Below are 17,182 nucleotides of genomic sequence, written 5' to 3'. Positions count from 1 at the left end.
AAATTACAGTCACTGCCAAGGAGATTGCAGGGAGGTTAGGAGGAGATTGGAAGCGGCAGGCAGCAAAGCACTGTAGCATTTACCAAAAAAAGAAAATAGAACAATAATCAAAACTCTCCCTTGCAAGGAACAAGGAGGCCAGGCATTGAATGCAAGTTGGAATACGGTCATTTCCAAACTCTGACAGATGCTGGTAAATACTGGGATCAACACTGGGCAAGTTTTCTGAGTGACAGGCTAGCAGTAACCAGTGTTAACATATCCAGGAAGTGTGAGGAACAGCCACAGAGAGACTATGCTTTTACTGACTCTTTTTTTAATGTGGTAGAACACAGGAGTGCCAGGCAGGAACGAAAAACTTGACTGCACCAGGCACTGTACACATGGGAAGATGTTCTTCAGACAGACAATAACCTTTTCCACTTTTCCTTCCCCTTCTCTTTCTCCTCATCATTCTTCCATCCTCTGCTGTTTTGCTGTTACTATGGTGCCACTGACCTTGTCACCAGCCCCATCACTGGTGTTGCTGTGAGCACCTGAGCTCTTTAATAGCCCAAATGTTTGCTAATTCATTGAGTGTACCACAGTACAGAGGCAGGCACTCTAGGTACATGATCCTGGTCCTGACCAGGTAATTTTAAGCATAAAATGGGGGACAAGTTCCCTGTGCAAGTCACATCTTGCAGAGCACACTTTGCCTCCTTCCTTCTGGCTCAGTTCAGAGCCCAAATCCCTTCCATCTGTTTGGCCACTCTGATGTTGAGGATAAGTACATTTCCATAATCACACTTGAGAAGGGAAAAAGGGGCAAATGCCACAATCCAGGCAATCCCCAAATTACTGAACAGCAATTTGAGTCACATGCAGTGTCTAAGATCTGTGACAAAATTGTGCCTGGAGAGCTTTTTGGAGAATGCCAGAAAGCAGTCTCCACTGTAGACTGTCCCTAGCTAACTGCAGCCATGCTGCAAACCTTCTCAGGGCTCCCAGAACAATCGTGTGCATCAGAAAACTGCCAAAATTTCTGCACCACAGGTGCCAGACACAAAATTGACTCCCTCAACACACTTGTACAGTGTCAACCTGGCCCATAGTGGCAGTGTGGCCAAAAAGAGGACATGTAGCAAGTGTCACAATGACGCTGCAGCTTCTTTCCAGCCTCCCACCCAAGATCTGTTTCTCTTCTCTTGATATTTCCAATGTCTCCTGCTCCAGACACTGCTCTGGTTACCAACCAATATTCGGATCCCTCTTTCTGGCTGTGGTTTCTTAACGTACAAAAGCCTGGTATTCAACGGAGTTCCATTAAGTTGGTAGTAGATAATCTTCCAAAGTGCCGGGGTTTCCTGCACAATTGAGCTCAATTCATTCTTCCACCTTTCTCTAAAATGGGCAACAGGCAACAAGGTATAGAGGCCCCTGGAAATTCAGGTATCATCTCATCCTCCCCTCCCTTCTTTTCTTCCTACCTCCCTCCTTGCCTCTCCAGCAGCCTCTGGGATGCTGGTTCTTTTAATATGAACTTTAATTTCTGCTGCTAGTAAAATTTAACTGTACCAAAAAAAAAATTTGTTCCTTTTTGTTTTCTTCCTGAAAATATACATATTAACCTATCGGAAAGGCTTCCTTTCTTCTGCCAACCAGTATCAACAGTCAATCAGAATCTGTCAACATAGCAATTTTATCATCTCCAACTCGGATAGCAATGCAGTCGTCATGGGAACCAAAATAGTAACTATGGAATAGCTGCCTTAGTAACAACAACAACAAAAAATGTGTTGGCATAAAATTGCATTTGTAGTAAATTTCAGTTAACACTGTAGAAATTAAACAGTCACTGTGTGAATCCTGGAGTTTGTAAATCCAGTGGCCCTCTCCAGGGAAACGGTGGCTTTTAAAGTTCCCTGAGATCTAACCTCATTGCTGGCCCCTTGCGCTACAAGTTGAAAGAGGAGGAACAGAGGGAAACACGTCTCTATTCTGATATGAGCATCTGTGTAACATGACATTAAGGATGCAGCAGCTTTATCCTGCTTGAAGAGGCAACCTGAATTCCATAGGTATAGAGTTAAATTTGTGATGCTGGGGAGAACTACTAACTACAGAGACTTTAAAGGCAGTTTGCTTTGGTCCATGTGAAGATCCAAAAGAACATGACTATGGGCAAACAGCAGGAAGGGAAACACAGAAATTCCCATACCAGAACAGACCTGTGGCCCAGTACTCTGGGGCATATCCACATTTCAAAGGAAAATGCATATTCTCAGAATGCTTTTGGTCACATATGCACAGATATTCAGCCTTGTAGGATAGTGGGTCATTCCCTTAATCCATTTGATGCTCATACTATATTCCCAAAAGCAAGAGAATAGAAAGGCAGGGTATGTCTAAGAAGAGCACTTGCTGTGTTTTTCTTTTCAGAGGACAGGTTTAATACACTCAGTGCTTTTATCCCCTCCAGACCTCTGGTTTCTGACCTGTAACACCTTCACAAATGGAAAAAGTCAATTCTAGCTTTACTTTGTACGTGACCTCTAAAGATTCTGCCAGATCTCCTTGCATTGCATAGATGAACATGACTCTCTTAACAGCAAAGATGAATAGCTAATTTCCAGGACGGCTTTTTAAATTCTCTGTCAAGGAGGTGACCTACTCAGCTGAGCATCAACATTACCCTCAGCCCCAGGTTCAGATCCCATCACTGTCTTCTCTGCCCTGCATCTGCTTATGGAAGATAAATCATGTTCTTTACCACTGAAGTCAACAAGACACTCTGGACAGTTGAGGAGAGGGTTATAAGAGTCCCCAAAAGAGTAATGAAGTTCCTTATGAAAGGGATGTTTTTGAAATGACAGCACTATTTATTGCAGTTTGCCAACACTACCAAATACACAGAAACCACATCTGGCACTAGAAAGGTTGAACCACAGGAGGGTGGACGCTGAAGAAGGTGCAAGGAAGTATCACTAGCTGCCTACACCGATCTTATATTTTTCCTGAAAGGTCCAATTTTCGGCTCCTGACAGAGAAAAGATGCTGTGCTATATGGATCTTTGACAGGCACAGTTTGGGTATTTTAATACTCTTCCATACACATGCCCAGTTTGTTATTGGCCTACACCCAAGGAACAGTTTTATTTAATCAGTGCTGTATTAAAACTGTGAAACCATTCTGATAAAAAGGGGCTGGATAGATAGTTAAGGTTTGTCTTTCTAGAATAAGAGGTAGTTTAAAAAATTGTGTAATTGTATCACAGGGTTACATTCACCTTAGCACCAAGACACCCCTTCTTCAAAACAAGGCTATTGAGACTGTCAATTTGCAACAAAAGCCAGTGACCCAACCTTCAACCTTCTGCTCCACCAGATGATGTCCCCAAGTAAAACACAACCATTTAGAATGGTATAAGTGGTGTACACAATTTATCCAGATGAGATTGTCCTAGTGACTAGTTTCCTAGAGAGAGCACGCTCAGAGGAGAGCAATGGTCAGAAAGGTCAAGAAAGCTTTCCACTCTTCCCCATTCTGAAATCTTTTTGTAAGCCAAAGAAGTGAGGATGCCTTGAGATACTCCAGAGAAATCAATAGGAAAATTCTGCTGGAACAATAACAAAATCTGCATCATGTAAAGTGAATTTAGACCTAAGGTTTAATATCGTTATCTTAAAAGGGCATCTCTCTACATTCTTCCCAGTACTGTGATAGTACAGTGGAGAATGCTCAGAAAAGGTGTTTCTCAAGAGGAGATGTGAGTGCTGGAGGGTTTGGAGGATTAACCTTTCAGTTTTGGAGACCAGGGCTCAAACATAGACTTTGGCATTAGAGAAGTGCCTATGTGTAAGTGAGGGTTGCAACACTATCAGCATGGACAGATTTGACAAGGTTACAAAACAGTTTGTGTGATTAGCCAGGCAGGAGCCACAGCTGAGTCAGTGGCAGCAGTGAAAACAGATTAGAAATTCTGCAGCTTTGAAAACAGGAGCCAGTACATTGGCTAGACAATAAGGTTAGTTTGCTCAGACGTGTTCCTGTGCTAATGAACAGGGGCCAGGGAGGGGTGGGGAGATTGGCGGGGGGCGGGGGGGCAGGCTGTAAAGCTGATTCAGAAAGCAGAACTGCAGGTGGGAGAAGGAATGGCCTTGGAGGCATCAGAAGGTCTAGGGTGTCCCCATGCAAAAGGTTGTAGCTATTATTTCCTTACTCCACACTTTTACCAGTCTCTCTCTATTATTTGCCCCTTTTCGCTTTCATCCTGACATATTTAACCACTTTTCCAAGCAGGGGTGAGGTGAGAAACCTTTGTAGTTGTATTGCTCAGAAAAGCTGAGCACTAACCAGGGTGTTCACGTAAAGCCATAAAGGACTAATCAACTTCAGTGACTGCCAAACTTCTTGTGTTTTCCTGTGTCTATGAAGCACACCCCTTCAGCCCCTGAAAGAGGATCACCACTGTTCTAATTTCTGAAGCATACAAGAGAATTGATCCCAGTGTTAATGGTGCCTGGCTACTGCCTAAAATGTTCTCTAATCCTCAGAAGGTCTCCATATCCTACATATGCTACAATTAAAATGATAGAGAGAGGTTTAACACCAAGAAGAAAGAAGAAGGAATATTCCATAAACCCACTAATATCTACTGGGATAAGGAAGGCTTCAAGAAGGCAAAGGGAGAAAATAAAGCTATTTCAAAAGACAAGTGGGGCATAGCATGTGCATGAGAGTGTTTGTCACTGTCCCTCAGTGCCACCCCTGGCTCAGGAGGTCCCATAACTTCAGACCACAGGCAGCCGAGGAGAGCGCACCAAGGAAGCATCATCACCTAATGGCTTATTTCTGGTGCTCTTCTCTAGGCAACAGCTGCTGCCAGACACTGGATGCTGAGCAAAGTAGCTCTTGGGTCTCACCCAGAGCAGCTGTTTGGATGGTGACATCCTGCGTTCCTGGAAGGCGGCTCTGACTACGAGAGCTGGAAAGGGAAGATCTCAGCCCAGGATGAAACACTATGAGCAGTTCACAGCGGCTGTGCTCTAGAAGTGTCTGTTTACCTTTGATACTTCCAAGAAAATGTTGCTGAAATCAGGTCTGCAACTGCTTGACCTATTTTTACGGTTACAGAGCATATGATTTTTGAGGAAAAAGTGACCAACTGATGCCAATTTTCCCTTATCTCAAAATAAGGACCCAAACAGGGAAGTCATCTCCAGCATGCCCTGCATGGCTATGAGCAATATTCCTTGTAATGCAGCAGCACTCAGGTGAGGGAGAGAGGGGTGAAGCCCTGTCTCAGCCCCACACGCATCCCAGCAAAGGCAAAGATCTCAGCTCCAGTTGGGTGAGGAGCTGTCTGAATGCCACAGCAAGAGGAAAACCAGGCTTGAAATGGTCTTCCTGCCCAGCTTTGTGCAGCACCATACTTATCATTTAATGCAATTATGTCATTAACTAATTTGTAAATTTGCATAGAACCATTAATTTAATCTTTAAATAAATAGTATGGATTTAGCACTGGTGAAAGCACTCCAGATTAACTGCTTGGTGAATGAAGCCCTCCGTTTATCTGTGAGACAGCAGCAGAACAAGCTTTATCCACACACTGACCTGCCAGCACGCTGCAACCTTGATTTGACAGGTAAGTGCACAGCTTCATCTGATGAGTCCAAGGAAGGAGCTCAGTTCTCTGGCTCAGGCACCTCATACTTTCTCTTGGGCTGATTAGTGCACATCAGGGCAGAAAGTTTTCATGGAGGGCAGCTGTCACTGAGACTCACCACAGTTCCTGCACTTGAATATCAGCATCCTTGGAATTTAAGTGACTAGCAAGTTGTCATAGGGAGCCAGAAATGGCCCCTCTACAAAATGAATGCTACGCAGCTGTGAGCAGCCGCAGCAGAATAACACTTTCACACATTCTCCCGCTGTCTTATTGTCCTATGCCACCCACCTCACTTAAGCTATTTATACCTTGCTCTACACAAGATGCTCACACCTCCTTAGAGACGGGGAAGACAGACAAGGCATCTGATGGTTGCGTTATGACAGCTCAACTGATTGGATTATCTTGACTGCTTGGAAGCTGCCCCCGCAACCACTGCTCTCTTGCAAGTTGCAGAGAGAGGCAGCAGTTAGGTTGAGGAGGGGCAGAAGATCCTTACATACCTGTTTGGTGGCAGATGGAGCTGGATTCCCTCATCTACCTGTCATAGCTGGGCGGCTTGACAGCTAACAGCCCTTCTCCTTTTGGCTGGAGAAAACACAGGGCCTACACCGGTAGAGGAGGAGGAGGTGGAGGATGATCCAGGCTCTTGCTCCACTGCCTTTGCGAAATCCCAGGACTGTGACATAACCATGACAACTACTGCTCTGCAGTCAGGGGATTGAGTACTAAAAGTTGTGGCCAGCCATGAGGAATGACAGACAAAAAACAGAGGTAGAAGATTAACAGGAAGGGGGTGACTTTGCAGCATGCGATGTGAAAATAGACCCTGTTGCCTCGCACCACTGCCAGGGAGGCACACTCAGCGGCCAGGCACACCTGGACCAGCCAGTTGGCTCTCCACTGCTCTTGTTATTCCGTGCAACCCTTCAGCATGACTCTTGACAGAAAAATTACCAAATGTAATGCACTTGTGACTTAGTTAATTTGCACCTGTATCTAATTTCAGACTTGCTAGAATAACAGAGCAGTTCTGTAATCAAAACAGGAGGAAAAAAAAAAGCCAGATCTGCCAGTCACTGGCTGCTGCAGGGGAAATTGCCCTCACTTCACACAGGGACCCTGTGCAAGAGCTTTGTGTGAAGGTCGCAGCAGGGCACAGAGGTTTCCCTGAGAAGGGACAAAGCGAGACCCTGTGTGTGGGACTCAGAGCGAGCCCATGGCTGTTTAGAGCAGCAGCTGCCAGCACCATGCTCCTCCCTGCTTTCCCAGGCAGGAATTACTTCAGTTTCCTAAATGCCTCTGTGTTTTTATTTCGGGACATTGTTCTGAGCAGTTTACAATTGCTAATGGCCATGACTTTCTGGATGCCAGAGGGTGCCACGTTCATCATCAGAGAAAGCACTAATGAGACAAAGTCCCTCTGGCCCATGGTTGTGGCTCATTAGGGTTCTAGTCACGATGCCTCAGTTTCCTCTCCAGGCTCTGAGGAGCCACAGTGGTTTGAGTTCGTGTGTCACTTTTAATCCTCTCCCTCAGTCTCTGCAAGGGTCTAGCTTCCCCAGCATATTCAAGTCCCCAAATAAGAGATTTAAGAAAGTTAAAACACTTTGCTTTTGGCAGGTCTCCCAGGACCCTTACCCACCCCAGTGCTGGGGCGCTCAGCCCAGCCTGCTCAGCACATGCAGCTCAATGGCCCACAGACTTCATCTGGGCTGCCCCGTGGGACCTTGAGCGAGCCTCAGCCTGCCCCGCCAGGGCCAGCAGCCCCTCTCCTTCATTGCCTGGCGCAGAGCTGTGATGGCAAAAACGTTCTTTCTGAAGGAAATCAACAAGGAAGAGCTTTGGTTTTCTCCTTGGTTAACTCCTCTGTCCAGCCTTCCCCAAAGAGGTCCTATCTATCATCTGCCTCGCTTTCTGCTGTCCCCTCCCTGCAAGGATCCCATTGCAGCATCTCCATTGCAGCAGATACTCTTTGAATCCTGATATCCCTTAACCCAGGTGCAATTCTACCCTGTCACACAAACCGCTGTTACACTAAATCCTCTCAACCCACACCCAGCCTTCTTCCTACACCTTCCCTCGACGGTGTCTGCCGTTCCTTTTAGCACAATCACCCAGCTGCTCCCCACTGAGAGTGGTGACTAACCCCAGCCATCTCCTCCCTGCAGGGAGCTGGAGGCAATACAGACACATGAGCAGCCTGCACTTTTCCCCCTTGAAAGACCATCAGCCTATGACAGAGCTGCATAGAGAAAGCAAATCAGGACATAAAACATTTGTGATCTTCAGATTAAAGGGGTTAGTATGTCATTAACATCAATTTCTTTGGCTGAGACACATGTTAAGCACGTGGAATTGGGAACAGGACTGGGAATATGTAAGTCTGATGTTTTAACCTTGGCTTTCTCACTGACCCTACATCTCTCCCTTGTCATTCATTTTAATACCCTTGCCTCGATTTCTTGTCTATAAGGAGGCTGATCCTAACTGCCCTGACTTGCCAGGCTGTTTGGTTCTGTAATTAGGCACAGCCTGTGGATCACTGTAAATGTAAAGAGCAATATGTAACCATTATTTATTTATAATAGCCTCAAAACTCAAGAGTCCTACTATAGCGGGTGTACCACAGCAACATGCTCACTGAGGAAATCAGTCTTTCCACCTCACCACCTTGCTTCTCTCCACATGAAAATGTTCTTTTGGACAGCCTGTGCAGGCGATATCCACCCATTACAGCTGAAGCTGAAGGTTGAACCAAGAGAAAGGAATTTCAGACGCTGTCTAAGGATGTCCTCACACCACAAAGGCATTTGTCACGCTGTTATCCAAAGGTCTTCTCTTCACTAGAATACAAGCCCAGGAGGAGGTTGCTCACTCACCGAGGGAGAACAATGCAAAGCACAGCCGTTGATCCATGCTGATCATCCCATCACTGCTGAAATTTCCTCCCAGTAATGCCCTGCAGCAACAGAGCTTGGAGAAAAATATGGTGAAGGGTATGCACTTCTGTCTTCAAAGTGACAGTTGAAGCCACAGTTCTTGGCCTGCCACAGGAGTGCAAAGGCCATGAGCAGAGCATGCCAGGATTCATACCAGCACCACAAGATAGAAAGACTACGGAGAGCAAGGCAAACCCAGGGCACTGAGTGATGTTGAGGACTTTCTTTGTATCATAATTGGCTCCAGTAAACCCTCTGCTTTGGTCAGCTGAAGAACTGTTTCATATTCACAGTAACTGTGCAGAAATTCTTTCTTTTTGCCATTTCTACACCAAATAGTCTTTATGTGATACTCTCTTTATGTGCCTAGAACAAACAACTAGCACGGAGAACCTGGAGTCCTCTCAAGCCATGGTGACTCATGACTAGGTAATTACCTACAGCCCTGCTCCTGTGAGACAAGCACCTACCTATCAGTTGGTGTTCATCAATCCTCTTACTTTCAGTCCTAGCAGGGAGGCCAAGCCCCAAATACACCAAGGAAACCAAACATCTATCCCTAGAGGTGGTGCCTTCAGGGCAAGGTTGAAGGCGTACTAGCGATAGAGTGTGGGAGAGCTTTAGTTTATCTCAGGATCCAGAGCTATCAATCCAGCGCTGTGGTGGAGAGATGCAAAATCTTTAATTAACTTTTGCGCACTTGCTCCCAGCACTGGTGGAGGTGGGTGGATGTGATTGTCGCTCAAGGGAGGATTCTCCACTCCCCCTGCTTTTGAATTCCCAGGCAATTAGTGCTCTGTGTAGAGCAACGTAAATAGAGCTCCTCAAACCTGGAGGGTTTTAGTTTGGTTTTGTTTTGTTTGGGGCGTGTTTGCCCTCCTACCTGTTCTATCAAATACCAAGCAATCTATGGACCACTTTGCATGTGTTTGCACACCCTTTTTGCATCTTAACTGACAACCTACATGCTTTTTTAATTAAAATTTTATTGGCTTTTCCATAAGTGATATACCTATTGTAAGTGAGCACAGTTTGGTACAGATAACATGTGGTTTGTTTAGCTATCTTGCAGAAGATTATTTCTGTTATCATTGTAAGTTGATTATTGTAATTATTGAAAGAGAGAGGGCTGAGAGAGAGAGAGCATGCAGAAGGAAAATGGGGGGGGAATTAAAAGATAATAATAAAAGATAATAACAGTCTCCTTTGTTCTTATTTCTTTCTCTTGACAACCCACTGTACATGCTAAATTCCAGTTTAATGTTAGAGTCAATCCCTCCTGTTGCTAACACACCCCCGTCAATAACACAAGATCTTTAAACCCTAGATGCCTGCAATTAACTTCAGATTCAAAGAAAGCCAGGAATTGTCTCTCTTGTTAGTACTACCAGCCCTGTGAGTATCTCAGAATGCTTGTTTTCACCTCTTTATTCTGAATTTGACATTTTTAACCCTCTTTAGAAAGTGTATGGCTTAAATGTACACAAAATTAAATTTAAGCTTTATATATATGGGGGATATCTGTGTGTGTGTGTGTGCATAAAAAGACTGGGGGAGAGAGATTATACACTGCACCGATAACCATCTGTCCTGCCATCACTTTGAGGCCAATGTGTGGGACAGGAAGGCAGAAACCCCTGAAGGCCAGTCCCAGTGCTGTTGGTGAAACTCTGTACTACTGTGCTGTAGTCAGGAGGGACATATGTTCCAGGGGCAGTGAAAATTCCCGGCTTGCGTGAAGTACAAGGCAATCTGCAGACGCTGGGCATTTCTGTAAGGAAAGTGCTAACCATCCCAGGTGAGATTTATTTCCACACTTCAGAGAGACACTGACCAATGCTTACAACAACTGGAGGAGCATATCAGAGAGCCACCTCTCCCCCATCTCACCTTTTGCTGCAGTGGGAGATGGCAAGACTGCTGATAAGGTGACTTTTTAGATACTTTGATCCAGGCTACAAAGGCTTTCAAGGACTGAGACTTTGAACTTGACTATATATTATCTTAAAACTTAAGAGGAGGGGATGGCACAACCAGCTTGAGCTCTTGAAGTGTTCTGGGCTGCAGCAGTGTCTCCCACACCCTGATGACTTTGTGCTCATCTGGGTCAGCAAAAAGGCAAAAGCATACATCCTTGTGGGACAGCACCACATCCAGGCGTTAGCAATAGGGGCGTATGTTCACATCTCTACTAACTGGGCATGTCCTACCAAACCATTCCCACCAGACTGCAATCTCACCTCTCAGCAGGGTCCAGCAGGGTTTCATGGTCAACAGAGTCAAACACTGCAGGGAGATACAGCAGGAAATCTGTCCTCTAGACATCAAAAGCAGAAATGCCACAAAAGCAGTTTCCTCTAATGTCCTGGCCTGACTCCAGCCGGAGTCCCTGTGCCATTCCAGGAATACTGCGAGCGGTGAACCTCACTTGGGTCAGGGGGGTCAGTGCTAAAGCTATCCAGCTATCAGCTATTCAGATGCTTCTCAGAAAATCCTCCCAACAGACCAAGGCCTGCAAAACTGACCTGAAAAATAAGAAACAAGAAATCAATGCTGTGTTCTTTACAGTTTCTTTGCGGTAAATAAATGCTGCATTACCTACATCGTGCTCATATTAAAGGATTTTCTTCACTATGGGTAGTTACTCACTTCAGCATATTCAGCATTTGCTTCCCCTCTTTGCCAGAGGACCTGATTTGTGATGTCACATGAAGCTTCAAAATGAAGTGCAGCCCTCCCCTCACACAGAAAAGGAGACCAACAAGCTGTATACCCTTGCCCACCTCTCCCAGGGAGGGAGAGCTACAGCCCATGTTATTGCTTTATAATGACATGACTATTTATGGTTGCAAAAGTTCTTGCCAGGGTTCCTCTACTGAGGAGGAGAAAGCCAGGAGTTAAGACTTTAAAGGTCAAAACAAAATGGACAAGCCAAGAGAGTAGTTTTCCCACTGGGGGGGGATGGGGGGAGATGGGGAGAATAAGAACCTTGAGATCATCTGTGAACCTAAAAAAGCAGTAGGGAGCAAAACATGATTTTCATTTGGGGGGTAAAAATCTGGAGATCAGACTGTAAATACATTCAAGAATAACCAATTTTACCATGCCTTCATTATATAGCAGTGCCCATCCTGACCTGTGTGTGGGAAACAAAGGAATGAAAGAAAGCAGAAGGAAAACATTTTTAAATTAATCCAGCTTTCTCAAACCACCTCAAACAAGCAAATAAATAAAAAAGCCTGAACTGTCACTCACTTCTTGGATGCAAGCTCACGTCAACTTTTATTTTTCTGAATTGATTCACTTGTTTGTATTGCTTGCCATTTTTATTTTTTTGTCCCTGAAAATATTGTAAAAACCAACTAATAGGGGTACAAAATAGTAAGTTTTATGTGCATTGCAGAAACTTGTATATGATGCAGTTTGTTAAGATCTCTGCAGTTCCCCCAGCAGTGTGTCAGGTTTGCCTAACACCCAGCCCTTGAGTTACAGTTTTACGGTGCCGATTTATAGCGTTATAAGTTTAATATAGTGGTGCACTGTAAAAGGGCGCTTCTCCTCCCCCCCCCCCCCCCCCCACTTAATTAATATTTTAGACCCCAGGAAAACATCACAAGGGCACGTGGCAGGAGGAGGGGTTTAATTTACAGAGTGTCTGGAGCACAGCCTGGAAAATCGGTTCCTACGGATGGGCCAGGAAGAGCCCCCGGGCTCGGCTCGGCAATGCTCGGCTGGGCTGGGCTGGGCTCGGCTGGGCTGGGCTGGGCTGGGCTGAGCTGGGCTCGGCTGGGCTGGGCTGGGCTCGGCTGGGCTGCCCGGGGCAGGGCTGCCCCCTGCCGGCCCGGCGGTGCGCGGCTCCCCACGCGCCTTCAGGGTACTGAGCAAACAGGGTCAAAAAATAATAATGGTTTTAGAGAAAGAGCTCTCTCACTAATTAAAAAAAATTACCAACCACACCCAAGAATAAGGAAACCAGAGAATAATAAAAAATGAGCAGGCACAACCCTTTAGTTCCCTTTCACTGCTAACATTAGCGCCAAACTGTAAATAAGCGGGCCAAAACTCAAACTGTGCCAGCCCTCGTGCACGGGAAGTACAACATCAGCCTTAGGCTCACGAGTTCTTTCCCGCACTTGTCTGATCCTCCTGGAAAGCTCCTGCTGCCGCTGGGGTCATGACACATGCCTGGGCCACCTCCTTGAGGCCTTCACCTCCCTGGAGCTCCCCTCCAGCCCCGCAGGTCTCGTCCAAGACCCTTAGGAGCATCTGGGCAACTACAGGAAAAGCAGCAGCATTGCTGCTGCTTTTTAAGCCTTTTAATTTGCTGTTCTCCAGTGAGTTGCTTTCCCTACAGACTAGTGGGATCTAACACTATGGCCTGCAAAACCAAGCCGTATTGTCTTACAACAGAGGTGGTGTGACAGAAGCAAGTTGCAAAGTGAAGATGCTTCAGGGACGAAGGAAAGAAGAGATGCTTTGGCTTCCGCTGCAGACGCTCTTCCATCGAGCTCCCTCTACTCCCACAGCTGCTTGTCATCAGCCGTGCCCATCACTGGAGTCGGCTCCTGCTTGAGTCCCTGCTCCTCTCTGTCACTCTTCTCTCCTTCCCTAGAGCACCAATTTGACTGATTGTTTGCAATTAACTGTTGATTATTGTGCACAAAAGTCCAAAGAGGATAATTAAAAACAGTTCAGCCAGCGGCAGTGGAAAGAGCCTGCTGCCGCAGAAGAGAGAACAGTGCGAACAAACACATCCCTGCTTACGGTGGACCAATGCGAGGTGGTGAGGACCAGCGAGGCTGCTGTGCATGGGTAGGCTGTAGGCAGGACAGGACAGGGCAGGACAGAGGCTGCTGGTGATCTTAGAGAGCTCAGATGGAGCACTGCAGCTTGCTGCCCTGGCTCCCAGGGCCCTTACACTGCAATAAGCACCCCATAAGCCCTGAAAGAGGGGTCATTCCCCATACCATTAACCAACAGGACCAGGACCCCTGCAGGTACAATGTGCAGCCAGGTCCATGGCAGCAGCCACAAAGCCTTGAGCAATCTCCTCAATAACTTTGCTGAACGGGTTGAAGAAACTCAGCTTTCTGCCTTTCCTAGCAGCACCTCTTTTTAGACAAATTGTCAGTGGAAAACCTTTCAAGAAACCACCTTGCTGTGAAATACGCTTTTGTTGCTTGAAATAAAGGACACAGGCAAATGCTGGAGCTGATAATACAAAGTGCCCACTCAGTCCTATGTCAACACAGATCATTTTTATACACGGTAACAGACAACATGGAGTGTTGAGGAGAAGCCTGAGCAGAAACAAAGTACACATGATAAATTTAAACCTTGAAGGACAAAATGTTGGAAGCAGAGTTTTATTGAGGTAGAGGGGTTTTGCCTCCCCAGTTATACAAAAATGAATTTCAGGTCAATTAGAAAAGTCTGTCCAGCTGTATGTGCTAAGCTGTCTTGAAACACAGACCTCAGAGCCTCTCAGATGCCACCTGTGAACAGGAACAGCCTGTGACTGTGCAAAAGGAAGGTGGGTGAATGGGAGAAGAGGGGCTTGCGGGGAGAACTGCTGTTTGTCTCTAATAGCATGTCAGAAATGAAGAAAATAGCTTTTCCACTTAAAAAATGAACTATGGACTCATAAAGGGGCTACTGAACTTGTTCCACCATGGGTGAAAACCAAGTCTTGGTACATGGGCAGCTGAGGCAACACAGCTGTTTCTGTTGAAAGGAAGGGACCTTCTTCCTCACCTCCTTGTCTTTCTTTACCTCTCCCTTTCTCCTGGCCTTGTGGGCCTATCCTTTCCCTTGAGCCAATTCCTGTTGCTCACCAAACCCCCCAGTGAACTACGTGAATCATTAGTCTGGTAGGATATAATCCTATTTTCTGGGATAGTTTTCAGCTCTCTTAGTTAAAGCCACTCAGGGTATGACACGCTCAAGGTAAGAAGAGGACAGATGCAGCTGGAAGAAATAATAAATCTTTCTTCAAAGGGAAATAGCAGGATGCCAAAACCTGGTGAAATGGTTCAATATTTTGTAAGAAACAGACCTTGAGTAAATCCCAACCTTGACTGGTGTTTGGGTGACTGTCTTGTACCCCAGATACAACCAGCACTGCAAAAATGGGTAAAAATGAAGAATAAAAACAGTAATTGAACTGCTTTGATTTTCAAAGAGAGGTTCAGGACAGCCCAACTGTGAATATAATGAGTATCTTTTGTTTCCTCTGTAGGACATCTGTAGGGATACAGTTCCTATAAAGATACGGGCTCAACAAACTGATAAGACATGATTACAGAAACTGTGCCATGCTGCTATAACAAAGCATACTTTGAGATGCAGATATAATATTTTCTCTGAAAAAGGTGGAGCTAATTGCAAATTCTCTGAAATCTGCTTCTTGGCTTCATTTCATAAAGCCTGAGCCAAGGAAATGTGAACAGCTGGGATACCAGAGGCAGAGCAGAAAGGAGCAGGAATTCTGTGCAGGAGAAAATGCAAAAATCCAAACTGAATGAGGCTCAATACATCAGGGATGAACTCTGCTTTGACTTTTTTAAAATAATATCCCGCAGCCTGAAGACACGATGCTAGACACTGTAAGAAAATAACTCTCCTCTGAAGCCTGATGTTTGAAAAGAATCAAGGCTTAAAATCCCATTAGATGTTTGTTTAAGGACTAACACATTTAGCAGCTGTAAAACCTAACTATAATGTCTTGCTGTTTGTCCACTAAATCACATTACGCTCTAGCAGTGGGATGTATACACTGCTTTGCTGTCCTGCCTGTCCTCAAAACTAGGGTTTTCTCACTGAATATGCCACTAGCATTGTATGGTTCTTGTTCTAGACCTTGTATTTAGGGCTGGTCAAGAGGGATGTGAGAAACATCTCTGAAAGAGCTGACCTCCTCCCAGGCAGCTCAGGAGCAAAAAAGGCAAGATTTGAGCTGATGTGAAAAAGGAACAGTTTTTCTTTTGTGAGAATTCAAGAAGCAAAGGGTAACTCCTGAAATACAGAGCTGTGGGACACCCACCGATTCCAGTGACACAGTGCCTTCCCCGCAGGTTACTACTGTCTGCACCATGGGATGATGGACAGGTCTGAGGGAATGAGGGTTCCTCTCATGACAGGCACTATCCTGAAACAAAGGAGGCTGCCCATGTTTCATTTACAATTTCAGCAGAAGCTTTGCTCTCTTGAACCCAGCCTGCTTTGGTCCATGGATCCTTTCCACTGAAGACTAATGCACGTTTCACCGATGCTCAACTCACTGAGTCTCTGCTTGGGCAGACTGCTAAGTCCCGGTGTCCTGGCATTTGGGCTACCAAAATGCAAGACCCTGAAGCCTCAAATCTTCAGGTCAAGATTCTCATTTATCTCAGTCACTGACAGGCTTTCATCCCATTCATCTGCTCTCAGTGCTTAGAAAGTCATCCTTACAGCCCACTCTCCCTTTTCTGCTAAGCCTTATAGCTCATTGACAATTTTATAGCTCTCTCCCCTGATGTGGATGTGCCAGACCCAGAGCTGACAATCCTTAGTACTCAAATAAATAAATGGTGCCCCAAAGTCATGAGTTTTGTCCAAAAGTTGTAAGCTCAGATAGATTACTTAAGGACAATTTCAATTTCCCTTGGTCTGTATTTCCCTATGAGTAGCTGGCTGGAGATTTGGGGTTTTTAGCAAGAAGGAAAGAACAAAGGCATTAATTCCTTGTAATCACCCAGCTCCAGGAGACAGACCTGCAAGACATCAGAGATCTGGTAAAATCCTGAGCTGGCAACACTCCAGACCTGGGGCCTCTAAAGAGCCGCTGGGTGTAACCAGGCTTCATAGCTCATCAGCACGCAGCAAATACAAACTTTATTGTGTAATCATTGTCGCTGGAAGAATTATCTATTCTTTAGCTCTGTGAGAGCGCGAGAGATTAAGTTTGGAAGCCTATTAGCCACCACTGAAATGCCATTGTTATCATTCACTGTTAATCATCACGCCTGGCTCTAACGCACTTAATCAGAGCAGCTGACACTTGGACTCTAAATGAAAGTCAGCCAAGCGGGAGAGAGGAGGAAAATGCCCATGGCTGTTGCATGGGGCTGGCATCTTCTGCTCATGGCAGCCTTTGAGTCAAATAAAGACCCCAGCAGCAGGGTGGGAACTCCTGGCAGATTTTTCCAGATCCCTATCTGATTAAAGCTGGTCTTGGCAGTACATTTAAATAGCATGGAGAAGTTAGCAGAAAGGCTCCCTGTCACAAAACATCCAACACAGGACTAACAGACACGTTGAGGAAGCCAACCCCTGGTCAGGGAAAATGCTTCTTTGGGGTCTTTTTGGAAACTCCTGCCTGCCAGCTGTTAATGGATGGGGCTGAACTGCAGTCTGAATGTTAATGAGCCTATTATGAACAGCACTTTATCTTGTGACAAAGGTGGATTTAATGGAGTTGAAAGGTTTCCCAGAGTAAATTTCAAAATGTCCTAATAATGCAATGAAGACTCCATTAGTGTATTTATTAATTACAATGCAGCCACGTTTCAGCAAGGCTGTTTCAGCAACCCAGAAGAGGAAGCTCAT

The sequence above is a fragment of the Strix aluco genome, chromosome 3 (assembly GCF_031877795.1).
Source record: "Strix aluco isolate bStrAlu1 chromosome 3, bStrAlu1.hap1, whole genome shotgun sequence".
NCBI lineage: Eukaryota > Metazoa > Chordata > Aves > Strigiformes > Strigidae > Strix > Strix aluco.
The sequence above is the reverse complement of the archived record's forward strand: the minus strand, read 5'-3'. Positions refer to the sequence as shown.